The sequence below is a fragment of the Psittacula echo genome (genome assembly GCF_963264785.1).
Source record: "Psittacula echo genome assembly, chromosome: 11".
Taxonomy (NCBI): Eukaryota; Metazoa; Chordata; class Aves; order Psittaciformes; family Psittacidae; genus Psittacula; species Psittacula echo.
In genome coordinates, this window is record NC_137746.1 from 12,521,659 (window position 1) to 12,537,905 (window position 16,247).

The window sequence follows — 16,247 nt, forward strand, 5'->3', positions numbered from 1 at the left end:
AATGCTTCAGCTTAGTTCATTTTACAGTCTGTTTTTATACTATACTCTCTGTAAATCAGACTTCAGCATGGATGAGGTTGGGGTTTGTTTTTTTTGAAGAAGGAAACACTTTACACTTCTACCTGTACATTCCCTTGAGACAATTCTCCAACATAGTTTTTAGTCAAATAAAATCTGAGAAGACTGGGGAAAACAAGAGTGAGCTTTGTTTGATGAACATTTCATGGATTGTAGCTACCAGTATTAATACATTTTAAATAACTTCACAAAAGATAAACCACTTTATTAGGGCATGAGGAGTATGTCACCTACCAATTAAATGCAACCATTTAATAGCACAAACCAGCTTGACAAAACAATTTATGGCAACAGTAAGGAATACAAAATCCAACTAAAATTTCAGGGGGAATTTAGCAGGGCAGAATTTAATTAGCAAAGGTACAATTTTGCCAAGAGACTGTGGCTAACACCTGTTCTGAAGTGCAAAGTGACAAAGAATTGTAGTAACAAACATTTGGGTCATAATTTATGTTACATTTGCTAGACAGCTCCTCTAGTCACATTTAGATCCTTCTGTCCCTCAGACTGACAGAATCATTGCTTTCTCAGCTACTAGTGCTGCCTACGGAAGTCTCTGGCTTACTCCAAAATCCTAATCCAACTCAAGCAATACTGTTGGAACAGTGAAATATGCTTATTTTCATATTTCTGCACACAGTTTAAATCCAACTTATAAGCATCTTTTACCTACTCTCTGTAACTAGCTACAATGATCCTTATAAGCTGTTGTGAGTGGACACAGGGATACAATGGTTGTGCTTGCACCACAAGGCAAATGTGCAAGGAAGTGGTGTGAACCGTCCTGAGGTCTTGCTCCCTTTGGCAGAAAACAAGATCAAACAGGCAGGGAGGATGATCACTGAATGAGACTGGTTCTCACTGAGATACAACTGGAATGCCCATTTGTGTGGATGGTCAAAAGCACCTTCTTAGCAACATATGCAGAACCAAGAAGACTCAGTTTCATAGTACTTTTAATGTTCATTTGGTCTGAGATTTTCTTAAATCCCACTATTTCTCTCTTGCGTGCCCAATGTAGAAATGAGAACATGGATTTACTTAAAGGTATTAGAACACATTCCAAAATGCAGATCATTAATTTTTTTGAGTGTACCCAACAGTAGAAATATTAACAATGAACTGAAAAAAAATCATGAACTGAATAATCTCAATTCTTCTGGCATTTTTTACTTGCTTAGGAGCAAGTTAGTATTTGCTTTGATACATATGAAAAACTTCCATAGAAATATACCCTTCATTCACAGTTCTAGAAGTGACATCTTGCAAATACTAGTAAGAGCATTTTCTACATCTGGTAAGTTGCTAGAGTTACTAATGTTGTGAATTAAAATTCAAATTCAATTCTACTATCTTAAATGATTGCGGTTAATGTTTTGTCTCTAGATTCGCTGGCAACTTCATTAGCATTAACAGCAAGTCACTAGACTACCTCACTGATGAAAAGATGAAGTCGCTGATTAAGCTATTCATTATTTCCATCAGCATTATACTTACGAGTTAAAATCCTATTCTATTAATGATGAAAGGAAAGGAACAGATACCAGAAAACCAGCATTAATGAACCCTACTGTTAGTAAATCCACATGTAGCTGCAGTGCAGGACAAATAAAGCATCAAGATTAAAGCTGTGAGCTTTGGTAATTACATAAATAATGAGAGAGAAAATAATTTTGAAAACCTCATTTAGAAATTCTGGCGATGTCTTTCTAAATAGAAATGCAAAGAGTGTTTCAAAAATGTTCCTCTTTGCCTCGAGGCTGTTCTTTGAACAACAGAAATACAGAACACCATTTAACATTTTTAATTCAATATTGAAAATATAACTTTTCATTATAAAATGTAGGTGTATGCTCTGTATTTCTTGCTATTATTTTTATTGAAAGGAAAATAAAATCCTGTGATTTGGAAAATTGTTAATTAAGTCTATGTATTACCAATTCCCCAGATCAACAGTTACAACATAAGGCTTTAATATTGAATATATATATGTATTGAAAGACAAAAAAAAAACAAAATTGAGAAATTATGTGACTAGTTCAGCTGTGTACAGTTGAACATGGCATTGCCAGATTACTAAGCTGTCTTTTGAAAAATGTAAAGGTAGAAATATCTAGTACAAGATAACTTGCTGTTTTAACTAAAACATTCTTGCTGCACAGAAGAGCACTGTTGAAATAGAAGGTGATGATCATACTGTATATCATGAGGAAGAGTAGAAGTAGTTAATCCTTCAGCTGAAATGTACGAAGTCCCACATGTTCATTATGACAGTGAGAAAATTCAGTGAACATCTGTAGAAACAAGTTCCATAATTATTCAGTGCAATGAGAAAACTTGAGGCGCTTTATATTCCTCTAGAAAAGAAAATGATACTGAAGATATCAAACTTCTCTGCTTTGCCTTATATAAACTTCTGCAAAATGCATTGTGGTCTGATGTTTTAGTGAGAAAAGGTGGATACAGCATCAAAGTGGAGTAGGAATGAATAAAGAAAAGCCCGTGGCATGCTATGGCTTGGACATGCATGGATAAGTCTATGGCAAATCTCTGCCCTACTGTCTGCAATATGACACTATTAACAATTTTCTTAACCATTTTTCTTGGTGGCATAAATAGGGAGAAATAATGTAGCAGGATCTCGCAGAGGGGAGAAAGTACACAAATGACCAGGCAATCATCAAGGGAAATGTAACATACACAGCTTGGCTGGAATACAAGCCATCACTGGATATTCCTGAGTGAAAACAAGAATGTTTTGGAAGCCCATCTCACAAACCCATCAAAACAAAGGAATTTGCTACATTTTCTGTAGTGGGTTTATTGAACATATACAGCTTTAATGAATCTGATTTATTCTGTAAACACATACGCTTTTTTAAAGTTGCTTTGGCAAGAAAGTCTCCAGGGCATGATGTGTGCTGTGTGAATGCTACTTGTTTGTGCACCATGGATTCTCTTTCCAAACCCACTTCTCACCTCCATCATTTGGTTACCCTAGCTCAGCTCTCAGTCAGCAAGTGACATTAATTATCCACTGTAAAGTGGCTGTGAGCTGTTGATTAAAGAAATTACTCAGTTCCTGTGGTGTGCACCTAGAATCACTTATAACCTGCATCTATAACATTAGGCTTTTTCATTCTTCCCACAACAGCAGTGCTTTTAAATCTGTAGCATGTAGGCATCAACATTTTTAAGAGATTAAAATGTGACTTAAGATATCTTAGAGGGAGTTTCAGTTTTAAAGGCTTAATTGCCAAGGAATTTCTGAAAAACAGGTGGTGTCCAAGATGGTATCTCGAAAGTTCTGCAGGGTATAGTCTGAGAAGCATAGTCCTTCAGACAATGCTTCCATCCTGAAACCCTTTCAGTTGCCATCAGTCACAGTAAAAGTGTATCTGCCATCTAAAATAAGCAAGCAATGAATGAAGATTGAGTGAAGCACTGCCAGGTTTTGAGTAAAGACAAGTATGCATCACTGGTACTCCTTATTCTGAAAAGCTTCTCTTTAGACTTATCTGCCATTTGTCTACTCCAGTTGCGCTTTTGCAAGGTACAATTTTAAGTCCAAGTTTGCTCCAAATCTGCCTGACAAAAGACACAATAATGAATTACAGCATGAACTTGAATCTCCAATTTCCATTATTGCCTTTTCTCCCACAACACAAGATTTAAGTCTATGTTATGCTGATCGTTGTTATCCTTTTCACTGTGCTCCCACTCTGTAGCCACCTGGATCACAAACACTATGATAGTGAAACAAGACTAATTCTACTACTGGTAAAAGGTATGAGAAAATTTGGTGTGTGCAATGCACCACTGTGTTACTGGGAGTTAATGTAACTAGGAACATATATAGATGACATGGAAGAAACATGTTTATGGTGCTCAGGCTGGGACTCACAGTCACATGAAATCATTTATACATTTTGCTGTGTGAAGCATATCTACAAGTTGATACAGGTATAACCAGAGAGAAACATTATATATATATATATATTATTAAGTGAAAAGTAATTTCAAGGGGAACAGCAAGAACGTGCTTTCTCCATCTTTCCTTTCATCTAAGTTTAATAAATATAAAATGAAAATTCCTGGAAAATCCTCTCTCATCTAGTTCATCTTTCTTACTTTAATTCAGTACGTGTTTCCTGAATGCTTTTTCCATTTGTTGAAGGTGGCTGTTGTTGATGCTACCTGACAGTGAACTTTTTATGCTTTTAATTGAATGTAGCAACAACAGCAAAATGGTAAAACAATGTCAGCAGCTCACTTGGGCTGGTAACAGTTTAAACAGCACATAAATGATTCTGTGGGAACAAAACAGCCTCAGAGTATCATTTTCAGTCGCACACAGAGATCATTCACAACTTGATTTAGATACAAGGCACTACTTTATAACTGAGCCTTTAAAGACAGCTATTCTACCTCTTCATAACTAAAACCCAGATTTCTATATTAGTGCACCTATCATTCACCTAGTACTTTAAACAGGCAACTGATGCTTTAGAAGAAAAAAATGCTACCTCATGTTACTTTATAAACATATATGTAGATATATATGCTCCACATATCTTTAACACAGACTAATTTAAAGGATTTCTACTTCTATGTATAGTTCTTTCTCATGGAATATTTACAATTCTTCTTGTTTTCTTAAAACATAAAATGAACACAGGAATACAAAACAACAACAACAAAAAAACCCAACAAAACCCACAAACAAACCCCCACGAATAACAACCACACACACACAAAAACCCCAAACCAACCAAACACCAAAACCTAAAACCAACCAACCAAAACAAAACAAAGGCCCAACAAACAGCTCTCAAACCATTCCTACAAACCAGATGAAAGTCCTGGCTGACAAAGTAATTGCAGTATCTGAACCAGCATGACCTTGTCGCTCAAATCTTGCTGAAAACTCTGACCTGAGGGTTATGACTGAAATATTCCAGATCCTGATGTCTCCTTGATCTCTGCTACTATTAATAACATGGTCTCAGTTTTGGGTTTTTATTTTGGTTTGGGGCTTTTTTATGGCTTTTTTCAAGTTCTACAAAGGAATGTCTGTTTCCTGTGACAAACATTTATTCTCATACTGGATACTCTACAATTTAAAAAGAAAAGACATAAAATTCTATGTCCTTGTTGAACATTGATTTATTGTGACACAAAAGCAACATTTTTTTCTTCACTCCACTCACATTCAAAATGTTTAGTTTTACTCAATGCCAACTTCCTCTACAGTAAAAAATAAAATATACTATCTGAACCATTTCAGAAAGAAGGCTGCCTTGAGTGGTTTTGAAAATTACACTCTCTTAACTGGCTAAATTCAGAGTATTTCTCTGTTTTTAAGGGGGGTAAGGGGGGAGACATGGGGTGAAGGGAAATAGAAGTATACAGCCAAAGAAGTAAAGGGGAACAAATCGGGAATTCATGCATATGTTACATAAATGCAATCAGGTGAAGTGCATTTAATCCTCTGGATTTCAAAATATCTGCTCTATTTTTCAAACCTTGCTCATATTGAAAAATCTATTGACTACCTGAAATAATATACTTGCCTTGAAAATACTAAGATAAATAATACTGAATTCCCCTTTTTAAAATGTTATATGTGAACACTGATAGAATATATAAATAAATGTATCAAAATTATAATCTGTTAACTGTGTTCAAGCAGGACAGACAGTGTATAGCTAGCAGTCTTCAGGGAGAGACAAATCAGATTAGAGTGCTCTTACATACTGACTAATGCTATCAATTTCTGCTTGGAATCTGTAAGAAAGGTAAGAAACAATAATTGAAAAATTAAGTGTAACAGACTATAGCATTATCTTATTACGTGGTTTGCACTAATGGGACCAATCTGTATATGGTATGCTTTCTCTTGGGGATTCATTACATGCCTGAATCATGTAATGTTATGTGGGAGAAGAGAAAAAGCTTTACAAAAACAGCTTTGTATAAGGAGGTAATTAGATGTAAATGGCATAATGCCGATAGGAATTATTGCTGATAAACTTAAAATACAACAGACTTCAGCAGTTGCTCCACAGTAGTACTGTTCTCTATCAGAAGCTAAGTTATATTTCACTTATACTTCTCGTCCTATAATAAGCTTCTTCCTAACATTCTATACTAACAACAATATCATTCTAAATTACAACTTCAACTCTTACAGTGGGTTTGTTAGCAAAAGAAATATTAATTAAGTAGGGGAAAAAAAAAGTATAGCACAGATAGATGTCACCACAGGTCACAGAAATGACCAAATTAATAGTAAATGTAAAATCAGAAATCTGTTTCCCAGTCTGGTGCTGTCCCACATGAGATGCTCACCCTTACTGAGACACAACTCTCGTGAGTTTTCTTTGAGAGGTGCAATATTTTGGCAACCTAGTAAGAAAATTTAGTGACTTGATACATAAAAAGACATGTGTCCTCTCTTAAACCTTACAACACCACTCACTGAACGGAAACTTTCACCAGGTATGGTCTCCAGGGGCTGGTGCTAGTGTGCACCACTTTGAAGTGGATTACTTACCTGGGATATTTCCTGCTCCTTTTTGTTGTAACAATTGCACTTACATATCAATTAGCATTTAGTCACTGATTTCATCTTCAAGATATGAATTTGGCCAAAGCAATACCACTCATACTAGTATGGCATGAGGTCACCAGGCTGGCTTTTAATCCACAAACCACACAGGAGCAAAGGCCCTCCTCAAAACATAACAACAGTGCTGAGTGATGGGCTGTGTTTAAATGGCCTGGAAATTAAAAAAATATTGAGGGGAAAGTGCATGGAATGTTAGTGACGCTAAGCCTTGCTTCCAGTATTAACATCTCTAACCTGGACAACCCATCATTTTGAAGATAACTTTGTAATAAAGACATTTTATCTGAGAGAATCTAAATACTTGAGTCATATAAGAGGGTTTTCTTCCTGCAATACAAGAAGGTGGCTGAAGAGGTACAGTCTTTCAATTCATGATTATAACTAACCTGAAATCCTTCTCTTTTTGAATAAACTCTTTTTGAATAACCCCAGGTTCCAGTACAGGTTGGAGAATAATCTATTAGAGAGCAGTGAAGGGGAATGGGACCTGGGGGTCCTGGTGGATAGGAGGATGACATGAGCCAGCATTGTGCCCTTGTGGCCAGGAAGGCCAATGGCATCCTGGGGTGTATTAGAAGAGGGGTGGTTAGTAGGTCAAGAGAGGTCCTCCTTCCCCTCTACTCTGCCCTGGTGAGACCGCGTCTGGAATATTGTGTCCAGTTCTGGGCCCCTCAGTTCAAGAAGGACAGGGACCTGCTGGAGAGAGTCCAGCGCAGGGCGACAAAGATGATTAAGGGAGTGGAGCATCTCCCTTATGAGGAAAGGCTGAGGGAGCTGGGTCTCTATAGTTTGGAGAAGAGGAGACTGCGGGGTGACCTCATTAATGTTTATAAATATATAAAGGGTGAGTGTCACGAGGATGGAGCCAGGCTCTTCTCGGTGGCAACCAATGGTAAGACGAGGGGTAATGGGCTCAAATTGGAACACAAGAGGTTCCACTTAAATTTGAGAAGAAACTTCTTCTCAGTGAGGGTGACGGAACACTGGAACAGGCTGCCCAGGGAGATTGTGGAATCTCCTTCTCTGGACACATTCAAAACTCACCTGGACACATTCCTGTGTAACCTCATCTAGGTGTTCCTGCTACGGCAGGGGGGATTGGACTAGATGATCTTTTGAGGTCCCTTCCAATTCCTAATGTTCTGTGATTCTGTGAAACTACCATGATTCAATCCTCTCAGGATTCAAATATATTTATATAAAGACAGGTTCTTATGGGCAAGCATCAGGACCCACAGTCAATTGTCCAGATTACAGGGTTTCTGTTCGGATATGAAACATACATTCCATAGACACAGAAAATGAGGATATGAGGAATTTTCCAGTTTCACTAGCAGGATAAACAAGACAGAATATACATTAAGTGATGATACTGCAAAAGCACAAAATCAGCATACTGAGAATTCTGGGGATATCATCAGTACATTTTTTGGCTGCAGAAAGGTTTAGCATCCCTGACTTCAGATTCCTAATCTTGAAACTCAGACTAGACAACTAGACTTCATCTGCAGAAACTGGAAAGAATTAATAACTTCCAGAAGAGTATTAGCCTCCTCTTAAGTGTGATGTCCTGATTTCTTGGGGATATAACAACTTTTCCTTGCAATGCAGGGAGATCCAACAGTTTATTTAGCTAGATGCCTGACTTTTAGATCATTATCCTTAGGTGAGCTAAACCCTAAGTCAGACAACAGATGGTACTCTGAGGCTGTTTTGTTATTTTTCTCAGCACCTAGAAAATGACACTCTCCTGAATTGAAGGATGTAGTTGCTTTTAAAGCTGGTCTCATACTATAGAGAAAAAATTGACACAAAATATTATGCAGCTACAGACAAACAAGTCATGAAGCAGTGTGTTCAATTTTCCTGTGAAACCATGCCATTTCTATATCTACTGTAAACTGTGGATACTAATGGTCTCAAGAAATGTAAAGCATCATAGATATATGGGCTATGCTGCTGGCACATACCTGAACAATATTAAAAGGACTAATAGCCTCAAACAGCTCTCTTCTCCGAAGTGCACAAGAATATAACATAGAGATCCTAAATCCAACAGTAGATGCCTGTAGTTGAACTTTGTTACCTTAATTCACTGTACTGTATAATTGCATTATGATAGTCTGTAATAAGGCAATCATACGGCATTTTTCCCACACACCTCTCTCCACCACACAAAGCAAACCAACAGTGATGTATAAACATTGTTCTCCCAGTCACAGAAAATATTTCAACAGCTAAAAGCAATTATGTAGATGGCTATCTTTTGCTGAAACCTTGTCCTTTCATATTACAGAATCTACCACACTGGGCACTGATTTCTCTCCCACTATCATTAGTTAATTAAAAAAAAAAAAAAAGACTATACGAAAGAAGTATAAAATAAGGTGCACACGTCTTCCAGGGTAACTAGAAAATTGCTCAGAACAAATGTGATCTGAACACATATATATTAAAAACTTCCATTCTTATTTAAAAGAACTATCCTCTATAGCAGTTTATCAGAGAGAATTTCCTCAGTCTTTTTGCAGACTATTTGAAATAATTATGAAAAGCAAAACCTAACTTTTAAAACCAGGCTGGAATATGCCCATTTAGCTTTAAGAGTGGCCAGAACGACAAGCACTTGATCATTTGTGAAGAGCTCAGCCCTATCAGCTCTTCACCCTGACACCATCAAACTGATGACAACCTTCCTGCTCAGGCACTGGCACTTCCCAGGTGCTGGGAGAGCACAGTGCAGTAAAATAGATCCCAGGCCTCCCCAGAGAGCATGAGATGGCTGGGACATGCCATCCCTCTGAATGCTTCACACCTGGTCACCCAGGGGACCCGCGGGGAAAAGCCTCCTCACCATCACCTGCAGACACAGCCTTGCTGTAGCAGCAAGCACAGCAAAAGTCCTCTGCCACAATGTTTAGCACAAATTTACCTTCTGAGGAAAAAATCCAGTAAAGAGATTTCTGCTCTTCTGTCCCAGTGTTTGATTAGCAGTGTAAGTATAGCCCTTGGCATAAACTACACTAACAAGTATCTTAACTGCATCATATATGGAATTTTAACAAAATCAGACACACTTTTATGCAGCAGTGATACATTATAGTTATCACATTATCAACCACGTTAATAGAAGAAACAGCTGAATTTTAAAACCTTCCACAACACAGAAAAATATTTACACTTTGGACCAATATGAATACTAGAAACTCACTGTGACTCAAACATTTTTTGCCACGTATTAACATTCCTATAAAACCAAGCAGCAGATTAATCAAACCCCTGGTTTATAAACTGCAGCACATGGAAATAATTTAGGATTTTTCTTCAGCATTACAGACAGAGCATTTTAAATTCCAGTTCCATTGGAAAAGACCTTGACTTGATTACTCCTGTATGAAATTCTTTCCCTGAGAGCTGCCTCTGAACGAAGTTTTGTCTTCCCCTTCAGCAAATCAATTCCATGGTTTATATTGTATTTCTATTATGTCTCTTTGCTGGGCTACATGCACTAATGCCCAGAGCTGCAATCCGCAGTAACAGAAGACAGCAGCAACACAGATTCCCATACAGCAGGCTGCCAGTCTCCAGCATGCTCCAACCTAGATGCATCATTTCTGTTTCCATAAATGTATACAGAAGAACAATCTCAGTTCCTGCACTGAGATTGTTTTTGAGTAAAACTTGTCCTTTCCATTTTTCTGAAAAGACTGCAACTTTCATTATCCTAATAAATTAATAAGAAAAGACATCTCTGTTGTTGTTACATAAACATCTCACAGACAGAGATATATCATTAGATTATATTTTAAGCTCCCATATGTCACTAGAATTCATGTTGAAACCACCTTAGAATGCAATCTTTATGACAGATTTCTGTGGATTAACCAGTTTCCAGTTTTCTCTGACATTTTGTTAAAACTTTAATACTCTAAGCACCGTTGTTTGACATGCTTTCTGCCATAAGCAGTAGCATATGTTACAACGCAGTAGATGCTGCTCTTTGATTTACATCTCTTGGCAAGAAAAATATTTTGCACTGATACTACACATTGTTTAAAAAGCACTAAGTTAAATAATACTTTATAAGCATGTGACTTCACTTCCACATGTTTTGTAGCTTTTATCACAATCATTTAGGTAGAACATGCTAATAATATGGAACTCATTAACTGTTTAAATATGCCATCCCTATCTTTCATTATCATAACAGGGATCTGCTAAGGTTAATCACAGGAAAGACAACTCCTTATAACTAAGGCGCAGGACAGAGTACAACACGTAGCAGAGAGGAATAAAATGGTGATGTATGAAGACAGAAAATGGACAGCCTCTTTCCACTTTCTGGGCATAGACCATAAATCACACATCACACACGTGCACTGCCAGGGAATGTCCCCGGCATGTCCACATTGAAGAAGTTACATTATTGTGCCTTCTTGCTGAGGGTCAAAATTGTTTTCTTGAAAAATCTTAGGTTAAGAAAGATGCTCCCAGATTTGAGGCAACAGATAATGATAAACCACATGGTATGAAAAGTCCAAAAGCAGATTTTAGTTTCATTCCTACATGTTCATCTAAAAAACTCCTTGAAATATTTCGTGCAATCTGGCACCTTTAAATGATGCAGCATGACAACCTGATGGACTCCCCTGCTGAGTCTATTTTGTGGAGAGAAGGGGAACCATAACATTACCATTTCTTCTTCACACCCTTGGGACATTAGGACCAGCTATAACTAATACCAAGTTCTCAAAGGAATGATGCCTGGCAAGCATTAGTATCAGAAAACATTAAAGGAACATAAAAGGAAAAAAAAAACCAAACCCTAATTTCCAGAGAAAAAATACTGGAAGCAAAACAGGCTTAACAGAAATATATTCATTCCTAAAGAGCAATCCAGAACCTTGCCAACTTCATAAGCACCCAACAGCCAGGCACATTGACAAACTGATATTGCCCAAAACCCAGCAATGCCACTGTTAGTTCCAAAGGACATTAAACAACAGCCTTCCAACAAGTCCAAGGTTCCTGGATTATATCATCACGTCTTCATGGGTTTTTTATTTCACTGCCATAAGCAATAGAAACAATGAATAAAACTCACACAGATCTGAAGCCAGATCATGTCTGCAGGCAGCAATTTCTCCCTCAGAAAAAGAACCCAACCAACCAAAACCACTAGTATCCATTCTCTTGTAAGCTTTTTTCATAGTACAAAAATTACACTCACAAGGTAATTGAGACATGATACCTACTTCCCAGGGCTATTCTAGAGAAAGACAAGACAAATTTAGAAAGTTGGAGCCCATAAAGCTCTGCAGCCTATAAAGGTCTGCAGCTGCAAATACTGAAAGATGTCTTTTTTATGCATACATAAATACTACCCAATATCAAGAGCAATATACTTATTTACTGATCCTTGCATGCATCTGAAGTGCTGTATGCCAGCATATGCAGAAAGGACGGACAACCTTCTACTAGAAGGTAAATCAAAAGAATCTTTACTTTCTTGAGATCTGAAAAGGAAGAAGAGAGCAATGCTACAGGTTATACTCAGAGATACTTATTCTGGCCATATGCTCTTACAGTGGTAGGAGGGAAATGCAAACATAGTCCTTGAGTAAGACATGTTGACTTCTTGAACCATTTGTTAAGCCTAACCTTCAGTTTTCAATCAACTGTTTATACAATGACAACTTCATGCTGGTGTATCCATCTGCCATTCATGAAGAAACTATCTGCAAGGTTAGGGGCAACAGTTGCTCCACAATTCCATCAAACAGGGTTTTTTGCTCTTCTTGAAAGCCCCACTGTGCTTGGGCTATAGCAGGTGAAAGACCCATGCTCTATCCCTGCATCTTATTATGGTTTTCATTATTCTTTCCATGCCCACCATCTTCACTTTGACCTTTCACTACTGCAATTCAAGTTCATTACATCTTGTGCTATCCAACATCATAGCGAACAGACTATCCTCTTCCTCTTTACAGTACTTTTTATATATATTTATGTATTTTTTATATATATTCATATATTTTTCTATAGAAGACTTAGCCCATCTCTCCCTTACATTCCTCTTTACCAGAATAATCCCCCCTCAATCTCTCTTCTAAATCATGTTTTACAGGTCTTGGGTTAATTTCATGAGTACCTCTTAGATATTCTCTAATCAACACAGATTTCCCTTGAGGTGCAGCCCTTGGAAGGACATAGCCTGACCTCTGAGTACTTGCCACTATGGAATAGAACAGAAAAACTTCTTCAGTTTTTTTGGAAACAGACCCTGTCGTCAGCCTTACCACTCTCACCACACACTGATAAGGAATCAGTGTCACACTGAAATCCATGACACCTCTCCAGGGCTGGGGTTTTCTTTAATTTTGATTCCCACAGCCCTCCCCTGGGCTGCCATTTACCATGTTATTTCCCAGTTCTGAGGTGTAAAATTTGGAATTTCATTTTTCAAGCCACCCCCCTCTAGCTAAGATGAAAACCTTCAAAACTTAACCCTAACCTTTCAAGCTACTCAAATATTTAGGCAAGTTTAATGATTTGCAGATCATTAAATGAAAGCAGTTAAGACTGACTTGATTCAAAATTGTTTCCTTCCAGTAAGCTCAATAATCATGTTCTTCATGTTATTTTCCAAAGATGGTTTTCTCTAGTCTGCGTTTCCCATCCTTGTTTATAAGAATATCATTCAATACAATGTCAGGAACTCTATTAAAGTCAAAATATAGGACATGCATTGCCTGCAGCAAATGACTCTGCTGTTCAGAAATGGTCCAGGCACCACCACATGGGATTCACTCATGAAAAGCAGTGTTTAGTTCAAATATTTGTATGGAGTAGGGGGGAGGATACATACAGCTGACCAACTTTGCAGACTAGAGATCAAAAAAAAATAACTGAGCAAAAAATTCTGTGGCTCATTTAAAATCGTTAACATTTCTAACTCTTACTGTGACTGCCTAGAGGTGATTTTTCTCTGGAGACTGTGCCTGTAATGGTGCCATGGGCTGGCAGCAGCCTAGAGGGCTCCTCAGCTGACAGCAGAGGGTACAAGGTCCCACTGAGCTGCCAGCTTTGCAAATACTCTGGTGCATGTTTTATTAAAGAAGGTTTAGAATAAGGAGAGCAATCCCTTGTTGACAATTCCAACACAGGAACTCAGAAAACAAATAATCATAGGCTCAGCATGAAGCCATCAGTAGTGAGATAGATAATACTCCCCATAATGTGGCACAGACTGCATTAACTCTCAACATTTGCTTCAGTGCTACTGAGCAGGATTCACCATTAAAGACAGTAAGGAAAAATCTAGAAATATCTTATTCTGAGTGGGGGTGCATTACTAATCCACTTAACAGACGCACAGAGGGAAGGACATGCACGCATTTACTCCGAGACAGGAAAATGGTAACAGAAAACACCAGGACAACAAAAAAAATCCAAACAGTTTAGAATTGCTTTGATGTCCAAAAAGGCAACTTGACAATTTTCTATAGTCAGAATCCTTCAAGAAAATGCCCAAGAAAAGGTTTCAGGTTAAGACAAGAGTATGGACATACTTCAGAGGGCATTTAACATGTCTGGAGTTATGACAGAGATCACAAGTAATTCAATAGGAAGATAACTAGCAGATAGTGTGCATTTCCATTTAACAGGGAAGATGGAAGAATTAAGACTGACCATGTAAAAAGAATGAGAATGAAAACTGACTTTAAAAAGCAAACCAGGAGGAAAATAAACCCTATAAAACAACAAACAAAAAGCCAAACCAAACAAACAAAAAGAACCAAACAAAAAGCAGCTACAGTGGAGGCAAAACTGACGCAGGCCACTGAATCAGGGAAACTCCATAATCTGCAGTACGATCTTAAAAAGCATCTTCTATGTGTAAAGAGCACAGCAATGAAGCATTAAGTATATGACAAGAACTGATGAATTGAAATCTCTACTTGTTGCAAATTAAGACAGAGTGCTGACACAGGGCTCTGCTCTTGTTTACACAACCTGCTTCATGAGCTTTTTTTCCCCTTTAATATTCCAAAGGGGAAACAAGAAAACTTCTATTTTTAATTCAAGTTGAACACACAAATACCCACACCCCACATTTAAATAATTTGTTTTAATATATAAATTTCCACCTTATATGTGATTCTGAAAACCTGAAAATTCACATCAACATCAAGTATGCATAACATTTGAACTGGCTGGGCTAGTTTTCACAAAGATGCTATCTTTTCTTCATGTTCAGAAAAGGGAATACTGTGCAAGGCATCAACTCCAACAGCTACCTTTTTTTTCTTAAAATAGCCTCAAAGTTAAGGAACTTTTCCCCTTATTCTTTACTATCATCAATTTTCAGAGAAGTCATACAGAACATACAGATAAGTAAAAAATGGATGAGGAATGAACAATAACCCTGTCCTATAGATGAAATATTCAACCATTAACAAGATCTATGGAAGCACAATCATGCTTTCATAAAATAGCAGATCTATCCTTGCAAAACAAGAATTTCTGAGATATCCCAAGGTCTTTTTGTACCAGCTTGAACAAATTAAAATGCAAAAAAAACGTAACTGAGCTGCAGACATCCAGTAAATAACACCCAATAATTTCCTCATCAAAAATAAAGTTACAAATAAAGAGAACTAAAATTATATTTAAATGTGTTTGAATTGTTACATTTATTCTCAAAACCAGACAAAAGAGGTTTATAAATTAGTAATTAGTTTTGTGTTTCTTTCCTAAATTTTAATACTGTTTGTCAATTGTAGCTATGTTGATCAATCCAGAAATGTCAGTCAAGAAGGATTTCATGCTGTGTAAATCAAGGCAGTAGTTAAGCAACTACTCAGATAGTGAAAGGAGACAGGTTCCCCTTGATGACAATGCAAAGCACCAAAACCTGCCTGGTCCAAATGGTGATTCAGAGCAGATCAGCCTCACAACTTTTGACATCTAACATAGCCATCAAGAAGAGACTGAACAAGTTACTCTCTGAGCAGTAAAAGTCTCTTTTAGCCACTCTATTATACTGAGTAAAACTCAGTACACTGATGATATCTTCCTATTTTCATACAATAATCAGAAATGCAAATAAATATTGAAGGCTCTAGGTATCAGCACACAACAACAAGTATTATGAGAGACCAACAAGATTCAGCTCAGAAGAGGTACACACACACTTTCAGACCACGTGTTCCAGTTGCAACAACGATGCCTTTAGATGAGAACATCTCATACAAAAGTGTTTAAATGGGGACAGCTTTTAGTCCACATTTATTGAGTCAGAGAGATAAGGACTCTGCAACTATTTATGTCATGAACTCCCCTGTCCATAATGCCCAGGAAACTCCACTGGCATCAGCCATTCCCATCACGAGCAAAATCGGAACTTTGGAGTTCAACATTCACTGTAGGATACACTGTAGAAAATAACACAGAATTATTGTTAGATAAATACTTTTTGCAGACAGCTGCAATGCAGTGGACAGATACTGAGATAACCAAGGGGCTGAAAATAGTC

General features: G+C 37.4%; 1 protein-coding gene across 2 annotated transcripts in view; it reads right to left on the reverse strand.

Moving 5' to 3' along the window:
- GABRB2 (gamma-aminobutyric acid type A receptor subunit beta2) overlaps positions 1 to 16,247 on the reverse strand; it is a gene marked incomplete at its 3' end in the record, with an annotated part of 157,463 nt that overhangs the window by 34,337 nt on the left and 106,879 nt on the right. The window lies entirely within an intron of this gene.